This window comes from Microtus ochrogaster, linkage group LG2, assembly GCF_000317375.1.
Source record: "Microtus ochrogaster isolate Prairie Vole_2 linkage group LG2, MicOch1.0, whole genome shotgun sequence".
Classification (NCBI taxonomy): Eukaryota; Metazoa; Chordata; class Mammalia; order Rodentia; family Cricetidae; genus Microtus; species Microtus ochrogaster.
In genome coordinates this window covers 35202010-35227126 of record NC_022028.1, presented here as the reverse complement: position 1 = coordinate 35227126, position 25117 = coordinate 35202010, and the positions used below count along the sequence as shown (strand labels likewise).

The window sequence follows — 25117 nt, the reverse complement described above, 5'->3', positions numbered from 1 at the left end:
AGAAGAAGAAGAAGAAGAAGAAGAAGAAGAAGAAGAAGAAGAAGAAGAAGAAGAAGAAGAAGAAGAAGAAGAAGAAGAAGAAGAATCAGCAGCAAAGGAAGGAAAGTACTACTCCAGACAGTGGTGACCCACTCCTCTAATCCCAGCACTCGGGAGGCAGAGGCAGGAGGATTTCTGTGAGTTAAGGCCAGGCTGGTCTACAGAGTGAGTTCTTGCATAGTTAATGTTACACAGAGAAACCCTGTCCTGAAAAATCCAAAAAGGGAAGAAAGAAAAAGAAACACAGAGTTCCTCAATGGCCCAGGATTTCCAGTCTTGGCTATATGCGTGAGAAAGAGATAAAAGTAGTGTATGTTGAATAAAACCACACATGACAAAGTTCATAGCAGCACTACCTGTAGCTAACTTCCACCCCAGATGAGTGGAGGAAACCTGGTGGTGCAGATACATGGAGCGCTCTTTGCCCATAAAAAAAGGAATCAGGCTGGCAATAAGCTACACACCTCAAAATTGGTGCTCCAGGGCCAGCGAGCTGTCTCGGCGCTGGGAAATGCTCTTCCTGGGCAAACATGCCATTGACCCCTGGGACCCACACAATGGCAGAAGAGAACCAGCCCCACACCACTGTCGGCTGGGATCCCAGTGTTTGCGATCCCACAGGTTAGAGGGGAAATTAAGACGAAACTTGCTCAGTTCAACACCTCAGAGTTTGGTGACTTTCCTTTCCTCTGCCACTGTTGGTTTTTCTGCCCGTCTGCCTGACCTGGAACTTGTTATATAGATCAGGGAGACCCCAAACTCACAGAAATCCCCCTGCCTCTGTTTCCTGAGTGAGTGTTGGGTTTAAGGATATAACTGTTGCACCCACTTTTCTTTAACTTTTTGAGCTAAGGTCTCATGCAGCCCAGGATAATCTAAATTCACTATACATCTCGGTGGCCTTTAGCTCCCGAGCCGCCTCTTGTTGCCTTGAAGATGTTAGAATTTAAGGCCTGTATCCTAACGCCTGGCCTTCCTCCGCCACCTTCTACACACCTTACACAGATATCACCTTAAGTCCAAAGCTACTCCATCAGGCGTCGTTCATTCCAGAAGTATTTGCTGGATACCCACCACAAACACCGGGCCACTGTTCCCGGAACTAGGGCTTAGCGGTGAGCAGCCCGTCACTGAATCTGTTCCCTTCATTTGTGACTGCCTCACCTGGGAGTGGTCCATCTGCCCCTCCATGACGTCAGGAGCCTCCACACTCTTCTTCACACCCCCAGAGTTGGCCGCAATCATTGTTTACTGGTTGGATGTCTTTCCCTTGGCCATTGTCTGATAGAAAGGTGTGGCCTGACCATGGGGCTTGTTCCTCCACGATCAGGGCAAACTTCGATCTAGGGAAAGCTGACAGTATCTTGTGCTGGGACAAGCATTCTTCCCTCTATCTCCTCCCAGGGCCTTGCCTTGTGCCTTTTACGTGTCCACCCACTAGGACTTCTAAGGTCTCTTTGAGTGCCTCTTCCATACATGACTTCTGAGAACGGGAACATTCAGGAGAACTGTGGAACCGCCATCTTTGAGGTGGCCAGTCAAATAAATCTAGACACTTCTTGTTACAATTGGGGAAACTGAGGCCTGAACACATCTCATGGATACATCCACGAGAATGGGCAGATTCTAGGTGAATTCCTCAACCAGGGGAGCAAACCGCAAGTTCAATTGTGCTTCGGTGTTATAAATGCTGTGGGTAATCCCAGCATTCTCACCGCAGCTCACAACTATCTGTACCTCCAGCTCTAGGGTACCTGACACCCCCATCCAGACATGCAGGCAGGCAAAACACCAGCGCACATAAAACGGAACAAGACAAAAAAACCAAATGATGCCGTGAATGATTTTATGGTTTTGGTCAGTGTTCAGAGTGTGTTTTCCTTTGCTGGTGCTGGGGATCTAACTGCCCTGGTGTTTGGCACTGTAACACTGAGCTCCTGCACACTAATGTCTCATGGGGGCTTCTCTGAGGGTTAGGGGCTTAATATCAAACTCAGCGGACAGGGACTCTGTGATGAGATCATGACTGAACCCTTGAGGTGTCAGGTTGGGAAAGATGCTTAAACCTCATTCATTGGTTGTGACTTGGGCCACAGAATGAAGGAAAGAGAAAATGAAGTAGATGAAGGGGTTAGGAATGAAATTACAGGGCTGGGCGGTGGTGCATGCCTATAATCCCAGTGCCTGGGAGGCAGAGGCAGAGGCAGAGGCAGGGGGATCTCTGTAAGTTTGAGGCCAGCCCGGTCTACAAGAGCTAGTTCCGGGACAGCTAGGGCTGTTACACAGAGAAACCCTGTCTCAAAAAAACAAAAACAAAATGCATTAAATTACAGCCTGTGGTGGTGGCACTTGTCTTTAATCCCAGCAATCAGATCTCTGTGAGTTCGAGGCCAGCCAGGGCTACACAGAGAAGCCCTGTCTTTTTTTTTTTTTTTTTTGGTTTTTCGAGACAGGGTTTCTCTGTGGCTTTGGAGCCTGTCCTGGAACTCGCTCTGTAGACCAGGCTGGTCTTGAACTCACAGAGATCCGCCTGCCTCTGCCTCCCAAGTGCTGGGATTAAAGGCGTGCGCCACCATCGCCCGGCTGAGAAGCCCTGTCTTGAAAAACAAAACAAAATAAAATAAAAATAGCAACAACAACAAAGAATTAAATTACACCCTACTTACATTTCGTACCACTGTTTTTGTGTTTTTATTTATTTCTAGTGCCAGGATTGAACTCACTTCCTCTCTTATGCAGGCAAATGCACCAAGCTCCACCCTGAAGCTACCAGGACTCTCTTTAAAACACTAAGTCCCAAACACAAGAAGCAAATCCCGGTCCACAAAACAGTGGGACCTTGAATCTGTTGCCTGACTTTTTCCCCACTGCTACTGCTCTCCCCTGCCCTCGTTGGGTAGGCCTTGAGACATAATCTCTGAGCCCCTCTGTTGGATCACAGGGTCAGCTGACCGGAAGCCAGTCCTATTGTATGTAAAAGACTCTTAACTAAACTTTCTCTATTCCAACTGTGCCAAGTGGCAGGCAATTTAAGATCTCCCTGGAAAGAGACTCTCAACAGATCCCAGTCCTGTCAGAACAGCCCAGGAAGGCCAGGCACAGGGCTCGAGACAGGTGAGTAGAAGTATTCTGTCTTTTCGGGAAGTAACCTGGTGATTCTCCCCGGAGGTGGCTTGGCTTAGGGTAAAATTAGGCCCATTTTTCCTTATAAAGAAGACATTACCAGTACTAGGCCTTTGTGCGTCTGATCTCAGTCGGTCTGCCTTGGATGCAACTGTGGCTACGCCACATCGGGGAAAGAAATGCAGGATGGAAGAGTTGTATTCAAGGTCATCCGGGCTGAGGGGCTGAGGTTGGGGATGTGGAGGGACTGGAGGCTACCTGGGGGCTTCACTCCAGGCATTGTTAGTCTGTGTTCCAGGCTGTTCTGCCCTCCACCCCTCCACCCCACTTTTCTCTCGTTTTTTTTTGTTTGTTTGTTTTGTTTTGTTTTGTTTTTTGAGACAAAGCTTCTCTGTGTACACCTGACTGTCCTAGAACTTGCTCTGTAGACCAGGCTGACCTTGAACCCAGAGATGCTTCTGCCTCTGCCTCCTGATGCTGGCTGGGAGTGTGTACCACCACTGCCTGGCCCAGGCTGTCCTCTTTGACTGTTACTTCTATCTGCTGAGAAGACCTTGGCTGTGACTTTCACAGTGCCCCGAAAACATCTCTCTTTGCTGATGGTAGAAAGAGTCCCTGACTTGGAGTTTGGGGGCCTGGATCAGAATCTTGGGTTGATGTCAAACTAAAGAGCCCTGTCTTTGTAGACAGCTAGGCTTGGATCCTGGCTTTCCCCTGCTGATCGTATGGCCTGGGGCAAGATGTTCTCCTTGCAGAGGCTCAGCGTTCTGGTCTGACCTCTAGAGGAAGCTGGTCCATTCATTCTTTCTCCTAGATACTTGGTGGCAAACCTGGGGTTTGAATGTCGTTTGATCCATTGAGTGTCTAAGAGGGAGCGTTGCATTAGGCAGGTGGACCACCTCCATTTCTAGGCCACTCTGGGTTACAGAGTAAGTTCCAGGCCAGCCTGGGTTACAGACTGAGACCCTGGGTCAAACAAAACAGAGAGCAAAATGTGGTTGTAGGCTTGAAATCCCAGCACTTGGGAGGCAGAAGCAGGCAGATCAGGAGTTCAAGGCCAGCCTCAGCCTACATATTGAATTTGAGACCAGCCTTGGTTACATGAGATCCCCATCTCTAAAAACAAACAAACAAAATGTAGCTTGTTTTGGATTGAGACAAACATTGATTGCCTTGCAGTCATAGAATTCACTCATCAGTAAAGGGTATGTAAATGTACTCACTGAAGATGAGAGAGAGAGAGAGAGACAGAGAGAGAGAGAGAGAGAGAGAGAGATTTATTTGAGGTAGAATTGGAATGAAACCATATAAAAAACATATTTCTTATAGTTAACTTCATAAAAGAAGTACTTGCATCCTTTATGGTGTGTGTATGTGTGTGTGTGCGCGCATGCACGTGTGTATGTGCATGTACATACACACATATGTAATGCAGAAGTCAATCAGAGCACCTACGTTGGCTTTTAGTTTAGTTTTATTTATTTGGTTGATTGGTTAGTGTTTGTTTTTTGAGCTGGAGTCTCCTCATTTAGCTCCAGCTGGCCTGAAACTCACTAATAGACCAAGCGGGCCTTGAATTTATAGAGATTTACCTGTCTGCAATCCAAGTACTGGATTAAAGGCGTGTGCTATCACGCCGGCTTATAAACTTTTTCTGACTTGGTTTTAGAGGCAGGGTTCTGTCACTGAACCCGGAGCTTGCAGATTTGACTAGGCTTAGCTGGCCAGGGAGCCACCTCCCTAGCATGGGGCTTGCAAGCACATACCACCGTGCCCAGCTTTCTGATTGGTTGTTTGGTAGGTAGGTTGGTTGGTTTTTCCAAGGGCTCTAGGGATGAAACTTAGGACTTTTTTTTTTTTAAAGATTTATTTATTTCTTATGTATACAACATTCTGCCTCCATGTATGCCCGCACACCAGAAGAAGGCGCCAGATTTCATCATAGATGGTTGAGAGCCACCATGTGGTTGCTGGGAATTGAACTCAGGACTTCTGGAAGAGCAGTTAGTGCTCTTAACCTTTGAGCCATCTCTCCAGCCCCCGAAACTTAGGACTTTTTTACTTGTATCACAAATGTATTGTCTGAGCGAGTTCCCCGGCCCATCTTTTGTTTCTTTTAATCCCAATGTACACCAAGTGTGAGAATCAGCCGTGGAGACTACATGCCAGTGTGGCACCATAGCCACATACACTCGAGATGCTCTGTGCAAGCTGGTAAGGGGACAGCTGTGGAGTGAGGAGCCGAGCGACACTGTGTGTCCTTGTTTGAGGTCTAGCATCTAGAGGGGAGGAGGCTAGGTCCTGACTGGCCCAAGGAGGAGCTTTGGCCCCAAATCTTGGCTAATATTGGAATCATTAGGGGAAGCCACATACGTCCTTGTCCTGATCCCTGTCACTCAGAGGCACACAGTTCTGTCTTGTTTGTTAAGGGCTGAAGGGATAGAACTCAGCGGTAGAGCCCTTCCCTAACTGCTTAGGTTCTATATTCAGTCTCTAGCACCTAAATAAGTAAATAATCCAACCAGCCACCGGGAAGTCTAAGAGAAAGAATGCAGGAAGAAGGGCAAATTAAAGAGATGTGACTTTTTCCTGGAATCTCGTCTGTTCTGTCCCCAGAGTCCCTCCAGTGGTTCTCATGTGCAGCCAGATTTGGGGTGACTAACCTCAGGTAGTGGACACCCTTGTCTATAAAACACCAATTCTAAACCAGGCTCAAACCTGTACTCTCATCACTTGAGAAGCTGAGGCAGGAGGAGAGTCACCAGTTTGAGACCAGTTTCAGGCTAGTCTGGGCTAGAGTGAGACCCTATCTCAAACAACAACAACAAAACTCCACCCAACAAAACTAATGAAACAAATGTATTTTGGACTCACTGTGGTTTCGTACGTCTGTGGGCCTGGAGTGGTTTCTCCTTCATCCCTTATCTGATAAAGATGAGGCGGGATGAAGCTTCAGAGAGAGCTCCTTATTTACAGATTCCAGGACTCGAAACAGAGAGTCAGGTTCAGTGTCCTCCCCTCAGAACCCCCTAAGGCTCAGTACGCTGTCACAGTGTGACCCTATATGAGAAATTCAAGTCCCCAAAGTTTGAAGGACACCAAAGCCAGCCTTGGAGACAAAGAATACAGGAGTTTGATGTGTGGAAATCTCCAGGTCGAATCTGAGCACTAAACATCTCCCACCGTTATGTTCACAGATAGTTCCGGGCCTTGACACAGAGGCACACACACGCACATGGTTGTTTGAGTTTCTGGCTAGTAACCTTTTGTAACCTTTTTAAATTCTTTTTTTTTGAGACAAGGTTTCTGTGTAACTTTGGAGCCTGTCCTGGAACTCACTCTGTAGACCAGGCTGGCCTCAACTCACAGAGATCCATTTGCATCTGCCTCCCAAGTGCTGGGACTAAAGGTGTGCACCACTACCTCCTGGCAGTCTTTTTAAAATTCTATAACAGGCTTTTGTTTTGTTTTATTTTGTTTGAGACAGGGTCTTTCTATGTAGCCCTAGCTGTCCTGTAACTTACTATATAGACCATGCTAGCCCCGAACTCACAGAGATCTGCCAGCCTCCTGAGTGCAGGGATTACAGGCTTACCAAGGCAGTCTTTAGTCTTTAGTAGAGTAAGCGAATGTGTATTTTTATTTATTTTTATCTTTGTTTTCTTTCCTCCACCCCTCCTTTGATACTTGCCCCCCCTTTAGAGACGGGGTCTCACTGTGTAGACCAGGCTGGCCTCAAACTCCCAGAGATCCACCTGCCTCTGCCTTTAAGTGCTGGAATCAAGGCATGTGCCACTATGCCTGGCTCCCCACTCCCTTTTAAAGATGGGACTCACTACGTTGCCCAGGCTAGTTTCAAACTCGTGATTCTCCTGCCTCAGCCTCCAGTGCTGGGATTACAGGTAGCCCCTGCTACACACACATACCCCGAGCTCTTATTTCTATTATCTGAGGAGACTGGGAGCATTGTTCGACATGGAAATAAGAACTACGGGTCTCCTTTCAGAAGTGCCTTCCTCCTCTGTGCTAGGCACAGCCCTGGTGGGGCATCGGGAAGGCCTGGATCTCCTGGCTGGCCAGTAGGGTTAGAGAATTCACTCTGAAATAGAGGGGGCTGGTTCCCTCAGTCACCCGAAGTACCAGAGGTTGCCCTTTAGAAACACCTCTCTAGGAGGGGCGGTTTCAGTTCTGCTGGTGGTTGGGACTTCCTTAAACACTTCTGTCATCTTGAAAATGTAAAAGTTCACCCGGCCTGGTGGCATACACCTTTTATCTCAGAACTCAAGAGGCAGAGGTAGGCAGATCTCTGTGAGTTTGAGGCCAGCCAGCACTGTGCAGAGAGACCCTGTTTCAAGTAACCTAAATAAAGGAATAAAATGGAATTTCGTTGGTTTCCACAGCAGGGCCTGTTCGCCAAGCCTTCAAGGTGCCCTCACATTTAACGGAAATGGCCTGCTGGCATCTCTAGTTTGAAGGTTCACTGGGATGGTGATTTCTTTGAACAACTGTGGTTGGCTGACAGATCTGGATAGAGCAAGTGGACATCGCAGAGAGAGAGAGAGAGAGAGAGAGAGAGAGAGAGAGAGAGAGAGAGAGAGAGAGATTGATTGATTGATTCTCTAGGGGTAAGATTGCTTATCTATCATGTTCATCCTCAATACTGCAAAAACAAAATAATAACCTCAGGGAAGCCCACCCATGGAGAATAGTTTGTAATTTCCAGTGTATGAACCAGAATTACAGGAGCCAAGAATCTTTCATCTTGCCTTCGTGTAAGTCAATTCTTTTCAATTAAATGGATTCTGTAAAATGGTTTTGTTTTGAACCCCCACCCCAACCCACCGAGATTTTCTGTGTAACAGCCAGGCTGGTCTTGAACTCACAGAGACCCACCTGTCTCTGCTTGTGGAGTGCTGGGATTAAACCACCACTGCCTGGCTTGTTTTGGTTTTTAAGACAAACTCTCATGAAGCCTAGGGTGTTGTGGAAGGCCACTTGTTCATTCCTGACTGCCCAGACTCGAAATAACCACACAGAAACTGTATTAATTAAATCACTGCTTGGTCTATTAGCTTTACCTTCTTATTGGTTAGCTCTTACATCTTAATTTAACCCATTTCTATTAATCTGTGTATCACCACATGGCTTACTGGTAAGGTTCTGGCTCATCTGTTCCAGGCAGTGGCTCCATGACATCTCTCTCACTCTGCCTCCTTTCTCCCAGCATTCACTTTAGTTTTCCCTGCCTATCTCTATTCTGCCATGCACAGGCCCAAGGCAGCTTCTTTATTAACCAATAAAAGCAACACATATACAGAAGGACTTTCCACATCACTTCCCTTTCTCTGTCTAAATAAAAAGGAAGGTTTTACCTTTAATATAGTAAAATTACATATAACAAAACAGGTATCAAGCAGGAATTACAGTTACAATATTTATATCTACTTTATCTTTTATCATAGCTAAGAAAAACTATAACTATTCTTCAATTACATCAAAGACTCCACAAGGATATTACCTAAGTAAACAGAAAGTGCATTATTAGCAGCAACTCTAGAAATGACAGAGACATCTCACTGCCTGGACAGTCACCCAAAGTTCTTCTGTAACATTGGGGCATCCATCTTCAGTCTATAGGTTCATAGTACCCAGCAGACTTTTCCATGAGTTAGGAAATTTGAAGATCTGTTCTGCCTTGTAATGACAAAGTCCATCAGTTGCTTTCTTCTGTGTCCTGCAGAATGTCTAGCAGATTCTTTCATGAAGCAGGAACCCTAAAATACTGTCTCACCTTTTTAAGGCAACTTTAGCAGTCATTTCTTTGCAGGTGTTGCATGTCCAGTTCATACAGCATAACATCAAGCAGTCCAGGCAAGAGCAGTTTCTTGCCCAAATGGCTAATCAACTCCATAAGGAACTTCTTCGATGCCCATCATCCTCTTGAAGTAACTGGTGCTGCCAGGAGCAGATGTGTTTCATTGTCATGAAAAGTTCTAAGTTATTAAAACATTCTAGCTATGTGGTGGTGGTGCATGCCTTTAATCCCAGCACTCGGGAAGCAGAGGCAGGTGGCTCTCTGAGTTGGAGGCCAGCCTGGTCTACAAGAGCTAGTTCCAGGACAGGCTCCAAAGTTACAGAGAAACCATGTCTCAAAAAAATACAAAAACAAAATAACAAAATCAAACAAAAAAAGGAGACAAGAAGACCCTTTTATGGCCAGCTCCCTGGGCCAGCCAGCCTAGCCTAGTAGGTGAACTCCAAACCATTCAATAACTCTACCTTGGTGCTGGAGAGCTGGCTTAGTGGTTGAGAGCACCGGCTGTTCTACCAGAGGACCAGAGTCTCAGTATGGACTACTGAGCTGCATTCATCCATGTGGGCAACTGGATGGCCACTCAATTTCCAAGATTCCCCAGAAGACGGTATATAGCACAGGATGCTGGTTTCCTATACTGTTTTATTTTTTTTATATTTATTTATTTATTTAGTATACAATATTCTGTCTGTGTGCATGTCTGCAGGCCAGAAGAGGGCACCAGACCTCATTACAGATGGTTGTGAGCCACCATGTGGTTGCCGGGAATTGAACTCAGGACCTTTGGAAGAGCAGGCAATGCTCTTAACCACTGAGCCATCTCTCCAGCCCCCTATACTGTTTTATAAGCAGTGCGCCAAGGCCTGTACATGCGGCACCTCCACAGCCTCGTGAGGCAGGTGACCAGACAGAAGCGAGGTGTCGGAAGAGAGGCACAGCCAATCTAGCAAGTAGCAGGTGTGTTAATAGGGAGAGAGCTGCCACTGCTCAGTACAAACGGGCCAGGGCGCTACAGCCCAGCTCTCCTAGGGGCTGGGAGGCAGCAGACCTGGTGTTTTACTGGCATATCCCAGGCCCTGGGTTTGATGGCCACTGCCACATAAACCGGCAGTCAGGGAGCATGGCTGCAATCCCAGCGCCTGGGAGGCGGAGGCTGGAGTTTTCGGGAGTGTGTGGTGGTTAGTCTCAGTGGCATAGCAACTGAGCTGGAGGCCAGCCTGGACTACACAAGATCTTCTCTCAAAACAGCACGAACGGTCAACTCAACCCTCCTAACGGCTGTGAGGAGGAGGGGGCTAATTGCCCTGTTTTAACAGGTGTGGACACTAAGTTCAGGTAAGCTTATTAGTTTCCTCAGGGCATTCATGTGACAGAAGGGGACAGTGCACTCTGCCAAGCTTTGTCCATGTTGTCTATAGTCCTGGGCTGAGCCTGAGAGCCTGCTGTATGCCAGGCACCTACAGTTAGTTGTCCTGGGTTCAGACAGTCCTTGTTCTGATACAGTGGTTCTCAACCTTCCTAACGCTGTGACCCATTAATACAGTTCTTCATTCTGTGGCCACCCCCAACCATAAAATTATTTTCATTGCTACTTCATAACTGTAATTTTGCGACTGTTATGAACTGTCATGCAAAGAGCTGATATGCAGGAGATCTGATGTGTGACCCCAGGGAAAGGGTTGTTCGACCCCCAAAGGGGTTGTGAATTGCTGCTCTGGTGAGTCACAAGTGCTGACATCATGGGGAGACAAGTGGGGTGGAGGGGTGTGGATGTCTGTGAGATACTGGGCCAACACACGAAACCAGCCCAGCTTCAGTCTCCCCTGCGTGGGGGAGGGCAAGCAGGATGACCCTAGCTCCATCTAGTCAGGCTGCCCTGAGGTAATCATCACCCTGTGTGGGGAACTGACAGCAGTCAGGTGTCTCAAGGCCCTTCTTATCTCTGGACTTGGGCCTCTCTGGGGCTTCTGTCACCACACGCCCTCTGGAGACTTTCCTTATCTCTGTTTCAGCAAACAGGCACAGGATAGGAGACGCCATCCCAGGGTGCTAACAAAACAGCCTTTCCCTGCACCATTGTCAGGGCAGGATTAAGAGGCCTACCTAGAGATTCCTACACAAGTGTTTAGGTTTGACTGGGTGACTCCAGTGGTGAAGGGTTTGGAGGCAGCAGATAAGATATCCACCCCCTCAACATGTGTGTGTAGCGGTCAGAGGGCAACCTCGGGTATAGTTCCTCAGGCTCTCTACATGGTTTTGGGGACAGCAAGGTTGGTCAGCCAGTGAGCCCCAGGGATCTATCTGCCTGTCTCTACTTTTCCAGTGCTGGGGTCACAAGTATGGGTGACCAAGCCCAGGTTTTTGTTTTGGTTTGGGTTTTGGTTTTTCGAGACAGGGTTTTTCTATGTAGCCTTGACTGTCCCAGAACTCGCTTTGTAGACCAGGTTGCCTCTGCCTCCCAAGGGCTGGGATTTAAGGCATGTGCTGTCACCACCGGCATAGGTTTTTGTTTTTAATGTGGGTTTTGGGAATCAGACTCATGTCTTCATGCTTGCAAGCAGAGTTATCTCACCTGCTTTCTAATTAGGCTTTGGCAAGCCAGCTCTGGCTGCTGGGTGATTGACAGGTCTAGACTCTCCTTCATTCACTGAGGCCCTGAATTAGAGAGGTCCCTATGGGCTTTATCACCATAAAGATCAAATTATACCTTCGTCTTCTTTATCTGTCCCAGAGGACTGAGAGAGAGAGAGAGAGAGAGAGAGAGAGAGAGAGAGAGAGAGAGAGAGAGTTAAATGCATTCATCTGTGAAAAGCGCTGAGAGAAGAGTGTGCCCTTGTTTTATGTGGGTAATTTTAATTGCACCCAATCTCCAAAACAGAGCTGGGCACACCCCAACTTCCCCCCTACCTCTGTCAGCTAGCCTCAGCCCCGCCCCCTTCATAAGCACGTGGAGATGTGTGGTCAACCTGGCGGATATGGCTCACTTTCATAAAAAAGATAGTTGACAGAAAAGCGAAAACCAAAAAAAAAGGGGGGGGGCAGGTGGTGCTAGCGCACACCTTTAACTCAGCACTTGGGAGACAGAGGACGGAGGATCTCCTTGAGTTTGAGGCCAACCTGGTCTACAACGTGAGTTCCAGGACAGCCAGAGCTACACAGAGAAACTCTTGTTTCCAAAAACCAAAACCAAACAAACAAAAGAGACAGCGAAGCCAAGACAAAAGTGCCTGAGATCACAGGGAATCCATGAAGTCTCCCCAGAAGAGCCAGGTCTCATGCGTGGTTTGACTCTAATGTCACAATTCACAGCGTAGCAAAGGATTGAAGTCTTGGTTCTATAAATGGCAGCGCTTTTCTCCGTATCTTTTTTACTCCCCTTCCATCTATGTCTTTCATTCTCTCTTCTATTTTAAAAACAGGGTTTCATTTGGCCCTGGCTACTCTCGAATTCATTATGTAGCCAAGCAGGTCCCGCCTTCATAGCTGGGACTTCAGTCAGGGGTCACCATGCCTGGCCTCTGGTCTCTTCTTATTGGAAGATCTGTTATCCCTGGTGTTAGAAATTCCACCCCCACCCCCCATTACATCTACTGCTGGTTAATCTTCTAAATAAGGCATTGTTTTAAAACCTGATTGAATTCTCCTGTGCTCAAAAACGGTGTCTTTTTCTCTTGCTCCATCACCTGTGGAGAGGGAACACTGCTGACTGGCTGTTCCTTTCAAGGCTTGAAAACAATCCTGGGGACTGAACTCTGAACTATTCTTCTCTGAGGCTGGGGGGCCTGGCTCTTTCCCGGAGCTGGTTTCCTGTCTCCGGCCCAAGGAGAACATTGGAGTTGCCTAGTTACTCTCTCTTCCTGCTAATGTCCCGGGCAGTGAGGTCGTGCCTAAGGATATCCATGGTTTGAAGCAAACCACACTGGGGTCTTCTGACTCTACTTGGAGTTTTATTTGATTTTGCTTTTTTGTCGTTGATTTTTTTCTTTTCTTTCCTTTTCTTTCTTTCTTTCTTTCTTTTCTTTATTTCTTTCACTTTTTTCCTCCCTCTCTCCCTCCCTCCCTCCCTCCCTTCCTTTCTTCCTTTTCTTGATTTGTGTGAGACAGGGTACGGCCATGGTCTGACCTGGAACTTGAAGTGGTCCTCTGAGACTGAGATTATGGGTGAATATTACCATGCCACACACTTTTTTTTGGTTTTATATTCCAATTTTTGGAGTTGAATAAAAGGATAAAGAATTGGGGGAGGGGCTAGGGACAGAGGACCTGCCTAGCTGCTTATACCCTGAGACTGATATCCAGCACTGCAAATAAAAAAATGTAAAGATGTTTGGGAGGGGGTATTAGCCAGAAGGCTCAGCGAGCAAGCGTTCCCGCAGCCAAGCCTAACAACTGAGTTTGCGATCAGGGAGGCCCCATGTGGCAGAAGAAAACCAACTCCTACAAGTTGTCTTCTGACCTCCACATGCTTGCCATGATAAGTAAATCAATAGAATAAATAACTAAAGGTGCATGGGCGTGTTGGAGAGGTGGCTCAGCAGGTAAGAGCACGCGCTGCTCTTTCCAGAGGACCCCAGTTCAGTCCCCAGCGTCCATGTAAAGTGACCCACAACTGCCTCTCCTTCTAGCTCCAGAGGGTTAGATGCCTCTGGCTGCTGGGTTCCTGCACACACAAGCACATACCCGCACACAAACACACACATATAAACATTGCTAAATTTAAAATAAGGTGTTTGGCCAGGATATAACTTAACTGGCACAATACTTGCATATGTTTGCCATAGGAAAGGTGGTCTCTAATCCACACTACATGGGCGCTAGACTCAAACCCCGAGCCTTAGGCACACAAGGTCCAATTGCTCGTGGTCCTCTCAACATTTTATACAGACTAGAGTTCATTGTGAACCCAAGGTACTCTGGGGTGTGTGGAAGAGACTTTCTCCTTGATCTTGCCCTGAGGTCCCTAACCATATGAATTTCTGAACTTTAAGCACAGGCTAGACCATTTCCATTTCAGCGATTGTGAGCTGCAGACAAAGACTCTTCTAGGCTTTTGGAAACACATCAGTGAGCAACAAATTCCTTCTTCGTGTGGTAGCCATCCCACGGGTGTGGCAGGTGATGGGTTAATACTATAGGGAAGGCTGAGGAGGAAAGCTAGAAGGTTGTGGCTCCCGGAAGTGAAGAATGTGTGTGTGTGTGTGTGTGGGGGGTGTTCAAACCATTAGTGAGGTCTCTGGGCCTGCATCCATCAGAAGGTTTGAAGATGGTGAGGGACTGAACCCCGTCAGGATGATGCAGATAAAGTTTTGCAAGTCTGGGGAGCAGCCAGAGTCTGCAAGAAATAAAATCCAACACAAACAGCAGGAAGGTGGCCACCCAAAAGATAAGGTTTTTGAGAGGGGGCCAAAGGAACGGAGGAAGATGCTAATTGTGTTGTGGCTGCCCTGTGGGTGGGGTGATTTACCCCATCCTGGACTAGCTCTGTGCAAAACCCTGGGCTAACGGAAAGCAGACCAATGTGGCTTGTGGAAATGACTCCTATCCCACCTCTTTCACAAGTACACATGACCTTGAGTAAGCGCTTGTCTCCTTGGCCTCAGTGGTCTCAATGTAAAAGGAGATGGCGAGAGTCTACAACCCCAGCATTTGGGAAGCTAGAACAGGAAGATCTAGGCTAGCGTGGGCTATACAATAGCCATATGAGCCCTGTATCTCATGAGGCCTCTCATTGATCTCATGCTTGCTGACCTCAGGTGTCCTTAATAATGTTAACAGTGCCTTTTTTTTTTGCTTTGTTTTTGTTTTTTGAGTCAGGGTTTCTCTGTAGCCTTGGAGCCGGTCCCAAAACTTTCTTTATAGACCAGGCTAGCTTCGAACTTACAGAGATCCATCTGCCTCTGCCTCCAGAGGATTAAAGGCGTGCTCCACCACCACCTCCCAGCAACAGTGCTATTAATAAGGCAATATGTGTGGTATCTCTTGAGAGTAATGACTTTTAGTAATGAGACATGTGTGTGTACGTGTATGTGCATGTGTATGTGCATGTGTGTGTGTGCCTGTATGTGTATATGTGTGTGCGCACACAAGTGCTCATCTGTGTGTTTGCATATGCTTGTGTGTACATGTATGTATGCATGTGATGTGCATGTATGTACATGCATGTGTGTTTGCGTGTATACGTGCTTGTATGTGCGTGCATGTGTATGCATGTATATGTGTCTGTATGTGTATGTGCATGCATGCACATGTGTGTGTGTGTGTGTGTGTATACTGGAAATTAAGCCAAAGACCTGGCACTTATCAGGCATACACCCTACCACAGAATATTCCTAGCCTTTTGTTTCTTTGAGACACTAGGTCTGCCCAAGTTGTCCAACCTAACTTTGAGCTCACTCTTGTAGCCCAGGCATGCCTTAAACCTTCAATTCTTCTACCTGAGCCTCCTGAGTAATTAGGATTACAGAACTAATGATATCACACTCAGTATTGAAACTTCAGTTTTTTGTTTTCTTGAGATAGGGTTTCTCTATATAGCCCAGGCTAACCTCAAACTCACTATGTAGCTGAGGATGACCTGGAACTCCTGATTCTTCTACTTGAACCTCCTAAATGCTGATGTTATAAGTGTGTGATACCCTGTTCAGCCTGCTAATATTGAGACTTTAGAGTGTGTGTGTGTGTGTGTGTGTGTGTGTGTGTGTGTTTTCAGAGTACAGCATGTGGGAGCTGATTCCCTCCTTCCACCGAGTAGGTTCCAGGGACTAGCTCAGGTCATTAAACTTGGAGACAGGCACCTACTGAGCCATCTCACCGGCCTATATTGAGACTTTTAACACTAAAAGAAAAGCCATCTGACTTGGTCTGAGGAGAAGACAGACAGGACGAAGTCTTTGGTCAGGAAAAACAACCTGTGAGAGCCAGGCCTGGCGCTCCCTGGCTTACATGGCGTGGCCGAGGCTCTTGGTTGATCCTAGAGGGGGAACTTAATAAATAAAAGGCATGAAAGTCCCCTTTCCACCACACAGTCTGCATTGTGGGAAGGTTCCTCTGCAAGCAGCTAACTGTCTGTCTGTCCGTTGGGAAGATTTAGAAAGTATTGTGCAATGGGGGTGGGGGGTGGGAGTGACAGAAAAAAAAAACCTAGCAAATGTCTTAACCTTTAGACACTCAGGGAGCTAGTGTGTTCTGAGCCCACTGAGCAGCCACTGGGGACACCGTAAAGGCACAAGCTTTGGTCAGCTCCACTCTGAATTTCCTTGCTCGTGACAGACAGGGCGTTTGGTTTTGTTCTAAGACAGGGGTCTCACTTTGTATCCCTGGCTGGCCTTGAACTCAGAGATCTGCCTGCCTCTGCCTTCTAGATGCTGGCATTAAGGGTGTGTGCCACTATGCCAGGGAGAGGTTTGGTTTTTCACTACCAGGACAGAGGTGAGATGGACTTGCTGGGAAAATAGGACCAATGAAGGAAATCCCTTCTTCCTACAAGAGAGAGCTCATGCAAGGGCCACAGAGTGGGCCCTGCGAGTGGGGCCGGACTGCCGGACAGCAAATCCCAGTAGCATTTGAACATCTTTGCTGCTCTGTTTCCTCATCTGCATCATAGGTGTGGAGACGATGCCGAAGGGTTGGGGATGCAGTTCAGCAGGGAGAGCATGCAGGAAGCCCTGGATTCCATTCAGGTCTGCACAGACTCTGTGCAGACGTACAGGCCTGTAATCCCAACCCTTGAGAGGTGGAGGCAGGAGGATCAGGGCTTCAAGGTTGTCTTTGGCCATACAGTGAGTTGGAGGCCAGCCTGGGCCTGTCTCAAAAAAATGTATTCAAGTCGAGTGGGGGTGCTGCACGCCTTTAATCCCATCACTCGGGAGGCAGAGGCAGCCTGGCAGCCTCTGAGAGAGCTACTTCCAGGATAGGTTCCAAAGCTACACAAAGAAACCCTGTCTCAAAAAACCAAAAAGAAAAGAAAGATAGGTAGCTCTGGCTGGCCTCAAACTCAAGAGATCTGCCTGTCTCTGCCTCCCAAGAGATGGAATTAAAGGTTTATGACCCTAGGCCTAGGCCTACTATGAGGATACTTTTGTTGTGTTTTTGAGACAGGGTTTCACTGTAGGCAGGGTGATCTTGAACTCATGGCAATCCTCCTGCCTCAGGTTTCAAGTGCTGGGATTGCAGATGTGACCTACCCTACTCTGCCTTGAGGATTAAATTTTCAAGCGATCACCCTCAGGCTTGTAATGATTCTCATTCTCTATGAAGATGCAGATGCTGGACAAAAGTTTCAGCTGGGGAGGAATGAGTTTGAGATCTACTGTAGGGCACCGGCAATAGAGGTTAGTAACAGACACGGGCGCTTTGTGACTTACAGGGCTGTATCCATTGACCCATCACAGACTTATTAACTGTCAGTCCCCAGGCCATTGCTGAGTCTCCCACTAAATGGGAGTTGCTGCTCACTCACTGCCAGAAAATACAGGGTCACATACCCTGCCTGCAGCAAGAGCAAATTCAGAGTTTGAAATATAGTTCCTATGACGTGCATTCCATGTTCACAGCGTCATGGGGTTGAAAGGTCATAAGAGGAGTCATTGCCATTTGGTGATCAATTGGATTATCTACTTGAAGATGTAATATGTTGGGCGTGACAGCTCGTGCCTGTCTTTCCCAGTTCTGGGAGTCTCTGTGCTAAAGACTAAGACCTTATCCCAAACATCAAGGAAAACAATTTTTTTTTAAAAAGAAAAACAAATAGATTTTTTAAAAATCTCACTTCAAAAAGTGTATGAAATAGTGTGTTGCTTGGATCAACTGAATTCTTTCACGGTGCAAACATATTCTAAAATGTCACTTTGCTAAGTACAGTCATTTTTGTCAGTGGGTAAAGAACTTCCCACCAAGTCTGACAACCTGATTTAATATATCTGAGACACATGGTGGAAGGAGAGAAATGACTCCTGAAATTTGTCCTCTGACCTCCACAAGTGTACTGTGGCATCCAAATTTGCATATGCACATGAGTGCACTTATGTGCATGCACACACACACACACACTGCAAATTCTGGGACTATCTTCTCATTGACTGTCAGCAGAGACTAAGGGAGTGGAGTGAGGTGGGGATTATAATGGCTGGGAAAGATCTTTGGGGTTCGGTGTGGAACTGAGAAGTAGCCCTACTTAAAAGCTAGCATTGACAGGAAAACTACCAGAGGAGGTCCTTCAGGGCCTGAGCCTTCAGGGAGCCCTGTGAACTCAAGATCCTTAACTAATAGTGACCTCATTAGCCGAAGGTAAAACTGTGAGGGGGAAGATCATGGGCCAGCATTCTGGATACATTCAGTCCACATTATTCTGGGTGAGTGGCTTTATATCCCGAAACCAAAATACATGGGCACGCTTAGAAATGCCACAGTCCTGTTCTGCCTGCCCATCCCTACCACTCCAAAAGGAAGGCACGCTCACCCTCTCTCTGTAGAGGACTGCCCTTTGAGCCGCTGCAGACACATCCCTCCCTGGCCTTCTCTGAGGTAGGATGTGCCTTGGGGAAGCCTGGCTTGATTGAGGACGGGTCCTCCCCCATTCCTCCGTCTCTTCATCTGTCATTTTAAGATGTAGTCACACATCTTTCTTGCAATCTCTTGCAAGTTTGTTGAAGTAGGTCAAGTTCTTGGGAAAAACTCAAAGTGGAAGGGACCTACCTCCCTTTCACCCCTGTGAGCTAACGTGAGTGCTTCCGTGGATGCTCCAAAATCGAAGGACGCTTCATTTGTCTTTTTTTTTTTTTTTTTTTTGGTTTTTCGAGACAGGGTTTCTCTGTGGTTTTGGAGCCTGTCCTGGAACTAGCTCTTGTAGACCAGGCTGGTCTCGAACTCACAGAGATCCGCCTGCCTCTGCCTCCCGAGTGCTGGGATTAAAGGCGTGCACCACCACCGCCCGGCAAGACGCTTCATTTGTGACCCAGCAGGACTGTTTCACCCCCAAATTTATTTTCTCTTCAGCCTCCCAGGATACCGTAATTTCCAGCTACACTACCTTGAGGTAAATAATAGTAACAGTAGTTATTATTATTACTATGCTGAGGGTCACTCCCAGAGTCTCAGGTTGACATGTTTTGCCACTGAGCTGTGTCCGTGGCCCTAACTACGATTCTTTTTTAGGTGGTTTTTGAGACCTGACCTCTGACCTAACTTCCTTATTCTCGTTGGACCCTAAGGGGGTTATTCAAGGCTTGCTCTCTATTAAATATTTTAATTAATTAATTTTTATGTGTATGAGCGTTTGCCCCACACGCATGTGTGTGCCCCACATATGTCTCTGGTGCCTACGGAAGCCAGAGGTGGCTATCAGATCTCCTGGAACTGGAATTTCAGACAGTTGTAGCCACTATGTAGGAGCTGGGACTCAAACCCAATCCCTGTGGACTAGTAGCCAGTGCTTTTAACTGCTGAGCCATCTCTCTAGCCCCTAAAAGAACTTTTTATCTTATCTTTTGGTTTTTTGAGACAAGGTTTCTCTGTGTAGCCCTGACTATCTTGGAACTGCACTCTGTAGACCAGGCTAGCCTTGAACTCAGAGATCTGCAAGCCTCTGCCTCCTGAGTGCTGGGGTTAAAGGTGTGCACCACCAATGCCTGGCAAGTTAACTTTTTGTACTTTATCAAAATGATTTCGGGGAAGGATGAGGCTGGGATACTCTCTGCATGTCAACTCAAACTCTGTAACTGCAATTCCAAGGGATTTGATGATGCCTTCTTTTGGTCTCATTGAGTACCAGGCACACAGGGTTCACATACATACATTCATTCATTCATACATACATACATACATGTAGGTACTCACTCATATGTATAAAAAATAAAAATAAATAATCTTTTTTAAAAAAGCAACTTTCAGCCAGGCGGTGGTAGCGCACACCTTTAATCCCAGCACTTGGGAGGCAGAGGCTTGCAGATCTCTGTGAGTTCGAGACCAGCCTGGTCTACAAGAGCTAGCTCCAGGATGGGCTTCAAAACCACAGAGAAATCCTGTCTTGAAAAACCAAAAATAAATAAATAAAAAATAAAAAAAGCAACTTTCTGGGTCTAAGGAGATGGTTCAGTGGTTAAAGTCCTTGTTCTGGACTCCAGAACTCAGAAGACAGAGGCAAGCTGATCTCTGTGAGTGTAAGGCCAGCCTGGTCTACAGAGTGAGTTCCAGGACAGCCAGGGCTACACAGAGAGAAACCCTGTCTTGAATTCTCCCCTTCCTTCAAAAGAGATCGGGCCTCAGTGAGTAAACTGGGGAGCAATCAAGGAAGACTCTTGATGTCAGTCTTGAGCCTCCTCACCCTGGCACACCCGTGCGTGAATACCCCCCACATACCCACACACGTGCGTGAATACCCCCCTACATACCCACACACGTCCATGTGAGAGAAAGAAGAATTTTCTTGAGTGTTATGTCAGATGACAGCAGGATTGGGAGTAGATTGAGTAGAACGGAGCCTTCCTAGAGCATGTGAGACCCTAGGGTCATCCCTAGCCCTGGGGTGGGGCTGTAACCCAGCTCTTCTCAAAGCAATTGTGATAGCGCGCATAGGAAACCTTGCCTGGAAAACTGTTAACCTTTTTAGATCAGTAGCTAAAGGAGCCCGAATTATGTAACAGTCAAAACCTGACATGAAGCTGGGTGCAGCCATACAAACTTCCAGTTCTCAGAAAGATTAGGTGTTCAACGTCAGCCTTGGCCACACAGCTAGTTCAAGGTTAGTATTAGTTACCTGGAACCCTGTCTCACAGCAACAGCAGCCGCTCTGAAGCCAAGACTAGAACACATGAGATCAAGATTACTCAGGCAGAGTTTGTCCAGTGTCTTGGGGATGGGGGTGGAAGCAGAGCTATGCTAAGGCCATCTGCAAACTTAAGTGTTTGGGAGGGACAGTAAAAAATCAAAGAAGGGTCAGCAAAACATACATCATTTCATTACTAATCAGAAGCAGCCGGGTTTTATATTCCTTTATTGTTTAATGGGCCTTAAGTTTTAATTTACCATGAGCCAAGCATGGTGCCGCACACCTTGAATCCTAGCACTCAGGAGGCTGAGGCTGGAACAGAGAGGCTAGCAAGTTCAAATCTACCTTGGCTGCCATCAAAGAGACAGACTACCTCCTAGATTTTTTGGTGTGTGAATTGCTGAGGGTTAAACCAAGGACCCCTTGCAAGCTAGGCAGACACTCTATCGTTATCAGGGCTACATCTCTAGCCCCCCAAAACCTTTAAATTTCCAAGTAGCGTTTCACTGAGTCTGTTTGTTCCTTTTTCATGTTTGCAATGAAGACAAAGGTGGGGGGTGTGTGTGCTAGAGTCCAGCATGAAATAAGAACCAACCGAAGTGTAGTAATTTCATTGGTCAATGCGGTCAGCCCCTGGAGATGGAAATGAAAAGGCCGTTGAAGAGCTGCTTAATGTTCTGTGGTCACACATTAAGGAGCAAGTACTTCCTTCTCCCTCCATGACTGTCAACTTTACTATAATGCCAGGGACTGTAAGCTTCCTTTGGGGTTCTTTTGGGCAGGAAAGGAAGCAGGAGTGAGGCTGGATTGTGAAGTCTAGCCAGTGTTGCCTTACGGAGAAAGCAGGGTATGGTACTGCAGGAGAACCAGGAGTTCAGGGTCATTCTCAGCTACGTAGTGAGTTCAAGGCCTGCCTGAGCTACCAGAGACCTTGCCTCAAAGGCGGTAAAAGACAGGATGTGGTGGAGCATGCCATTAGTCAGAGCAGAGGCAGGTGGATCTCCCTGAGCTCAGCCCGCTTTGTAATGAGTTCCCGGCCAGTCACTGAGTTGAGGACTTGAACTTTGGTGGATTGCTTATCCCAGAGGAAGCTTAGAATCTGCAGGTAGTGGGTCTGAATGAGGAGCAGGACTGGCTGGCATCTGCAGTCTATCAACGGGGCCACATAGTGCCTCAGAGTATAAAAAAAAAGGCAACAAAAAGTAATGAAAATGGACCCAGTGTGCTGGGCGCTATGGGCAGTTCTGGATTGCCAGGGGCAGGGTATGACTTTTGTAATCTCTGGGGAAGGAGGCAACAATCTTTCAAGTTCTTCCTTGAAAATCTCTAACTACTGACCTTTTCCTAGTAATCACTAACAGGTTTTCAATTAGAAAAGATAAATAATGACACACAACAGTAATTGCAGACTAGCTTGACAGTGTGTGTAGGAAAAGGATTAGGAGCTTTGAAGTCAAATAAAGGCTCCTTTGAATCAGGATCTCAGGTAATTCAGGATGACCCCAAATTCGTTTTTGTTTTTCGAAACAGGGTCTCTCTACATAGTCCTGGCTGTCCTGGAGCTTGCTGTGTAGACCAGGCTGGCCTTGAACTCACAGAGGTCCTCCTGCTACTGCCTCCCAAGTGCAGGGATCAAAGGTGTGCGCTGCCACAGCTGGCTGGCTCTAAACTCTTGGTTCCCCTGCCCCTATTTCCAAATGCTGGGGTTGTGGTCATCGGCTACCATGCTAGACCAACTTTTAAACCCTTCATTTCAAAGGATCTACTTCTGCTCCCTTCTGCCTGAGTGTCTCCCTGAGATTATATTATATTATATTATATTATATTATATTATATTATATTATATTATATTATATATAAGTGAAAGGACTCCTAAGAGAATCACCATATCCCCTGTTCCCTGGCACTCACATCAGTGATACTCAGCACCTGACTCGAGCATGGCACTGTTTAGCCTTTTAAAGCTCAGTAACTTTAGAGTTGGCATGGGTTTTTATTTGTTCCTTTGTCCTTTTTGCTTTTGAGACCAGGGTCTCAGGCAGTCCAGGCCGGCCTCGGGTTGACTGAAATCATGGTCTTCCTTGCCTCTGCCTCTTACATGAGAAACCAATATTTCAAATTCTACTAGATTCAAGGTAACAGTCATTTACATTTTCCCATGAGTTTTTTTTTCCCAAAAGAAGTAATTAATGGATTTAAGAGTTGGGCATGGTATGCATACCTGTAATCCCATCGCTTGGGAGGGGGAGGCAGCAGGATTGTGGAGAGTTTGAGGTCAGCCTTGGCTATGTAGTGAATGCAGTGGATTCCAGCTGGGGCTGTGTATGGAGACCTCATCTCAAAAACAAACATACAGCTAAAGTCAGAAAGTCAGGAGGGGCTTTCCCACTAAGGCAGCCTCAAGGGAAAAAATCTTTAACAAACGTCTTTCGGAAATTCTCAACACACGCTGTCGGTGAGAACAGTGTAATCCGCTTCGGCAATGATCAAACCAGTGCTGTGCCCAGCACTAAATAACCAGCCTCGGGTTATTGAGAGCAAATTTGTCTTTGATTATCTTGGATGGAAAATGTTTAGCAGATACCCCTAAGCCATAACGGCTAGCAGGGAGACTTCCCTTTTGCACACGCACACCAATCTTATTTCCTCTTTGCTCATCTGTCTCTGGAGTGTGGTTTCAGGTGCTTGTGTTCTAGAATGGGTCTGGCCACTGACACCCGCAGTGTGAACGGAGGGGATTAGAGACTTGGGAGTCTCCAGATTTGGGGGGAGGTAGTGGGAGGAGGCTTGGGAGCTCACAAAATCCCTTGGCTACACGACAAGTTCAAGGCTAGCTGGGGATACATGAGACCCTGTCTCAATAAATATATAAGGAAGGAAGGAAGGAAATAATATACCCATAACCCAGAGACTTGCGGCGGGCAGTTTCCAAGTGAGAACATGCCCCAATTATTATTTTCAGGTACAATTTCTCTTTCTTCAGGTTTTATTTCTGTTGGTGGGATAAAATACCCTGATTAAAAAGTCATCTAGGGGGGCTGGAGAGATGGCTCAGAGGTTAAGAGCACTGGCTGCTCTTCCAGAGGTCCTGAGTTCAATTCCCAGCGGCCACATGGTGGCTCACAGCCATCTGTACTGAGATCTGGCGCCCTCCTCTGGCTTGCAGGCATACATGGAGGCAGAATGTTGTATACATAATAAATAAATCTTTAAAAAAAAAAAGTCATTTAGGCTGTGGGTGGTGGTGGTTCATGCCTTTAATCCCAGGCAGAGGCAAGAATCTCTGTGAGTTCAAGGCCAGCCTGGTCTCCAGAGTGAGTTCCAGGACCGGCTCCAAAGCTACAGAGGAACCCTGTCTCGGAAAAACAAAAACAACAGCAACATCAAAAGCCACTTAGGGAAGAAAGGGGTCGTTTCAGCTCACACTTCCAGTCCATCACTGTGAGGGTGTCAAGGCAGCGTGAAGCTGAAGCGACTAGTCGTACCACATTGGCAATCCAGAACAAGAACAAACGCATGGTAGCTTTCTCTTCTCTTACTTGACTTTCTTGTTTCCTAAGCCAGGGCATGGTGCTGCCTGCCATGGGCTGGGTCTTCCCACATCAAATAAGATCAAAATCAAGACAGTCCCTCACAGGCACCCCCTTGGCCAGCCTCCCACCATGGCCAACCTGATCTGGCAATCTCTCACCGAGACCCTCTTCCCGTGTGAACATAGGTGGTGTGAAATTGACTATACTAACCATCACTGCTTCTAAAGTCTCTGAGGTGCTGTGAATAGCCTACTGATGCTATTAACAGGGTCTTTTGTTTTGTTACCAGAGAGTTAACTGAAGGTTAGGATGAAAAGGAACCAAAGAGAGTGGGGGCTGAAGTTCCACCAGATACTAATACTCCGCACCGGGCGGGGCATGTGCTGGGTCTGTGTGCGAGTTGGTTCCTACGGTAGAGGATTCCCTGGCTCTGAGAGGCTCCGGAGGAGACTCAGTTATATACTACTATCTCTACCGGGGCTCCTGAGCTCTTGCCTCTGAGGCCTGTGCTTAGCAGGAAATGGTAAGGAATAGGCAGGAAACCCCGAACAAGGGAAGGGAAACTCCTCCCTCCCGTCAAGGCATGGCCAAAGGGTGGGAGCATGAAATGGAAAAGCAGGCAAGAATCTGAGCAGCCTAGGAAAAGCACCCCTGAAATGGAGAGTGGTGGACCCTTCAGAGCCAAGAGGGAGAAAGCTGCCTCAGTTACAGTATAGCATAAACCACCCTCAGAGCCGCAGCGGCCCCCACTCCCCCAGGTGCTCTCTCTCTCTGTCTCTCTCTGTCTCTCTCTGTCTCTCTCTCTCTCTCTCTCTCTCTCTCTCTCTCTCTCTCTCTCTCTCT

General features: G+C 47.1%; 1 protein-coding gene across 2 annotated transcripts in view; it reads left to right on the top strand.

Moving 5' to 3' along the window:
- Positions 1 to 3059: 3059 nt before the first annotated feature.
- Srgn (serglycin) overlaps positions 3060 to 25117 on the top strand; it is a 38780-nt gene continuing 16722 nt past the window's right edge. Inside the window, exon 1 of one of the 2 annotated variants that reach the window (XM_005360108.1) lies at positions 3060 to 3153. The gene's annotated coding sequence lies outside the window, so the exon portion shown is untranslated. Of the gene's footprint in view, positions 3154 to 7777; positions 7788 to 25117 lie in introns of those variants that run through there. The other variant, XM_026785700.1, reaches the window with a different exon arrangement.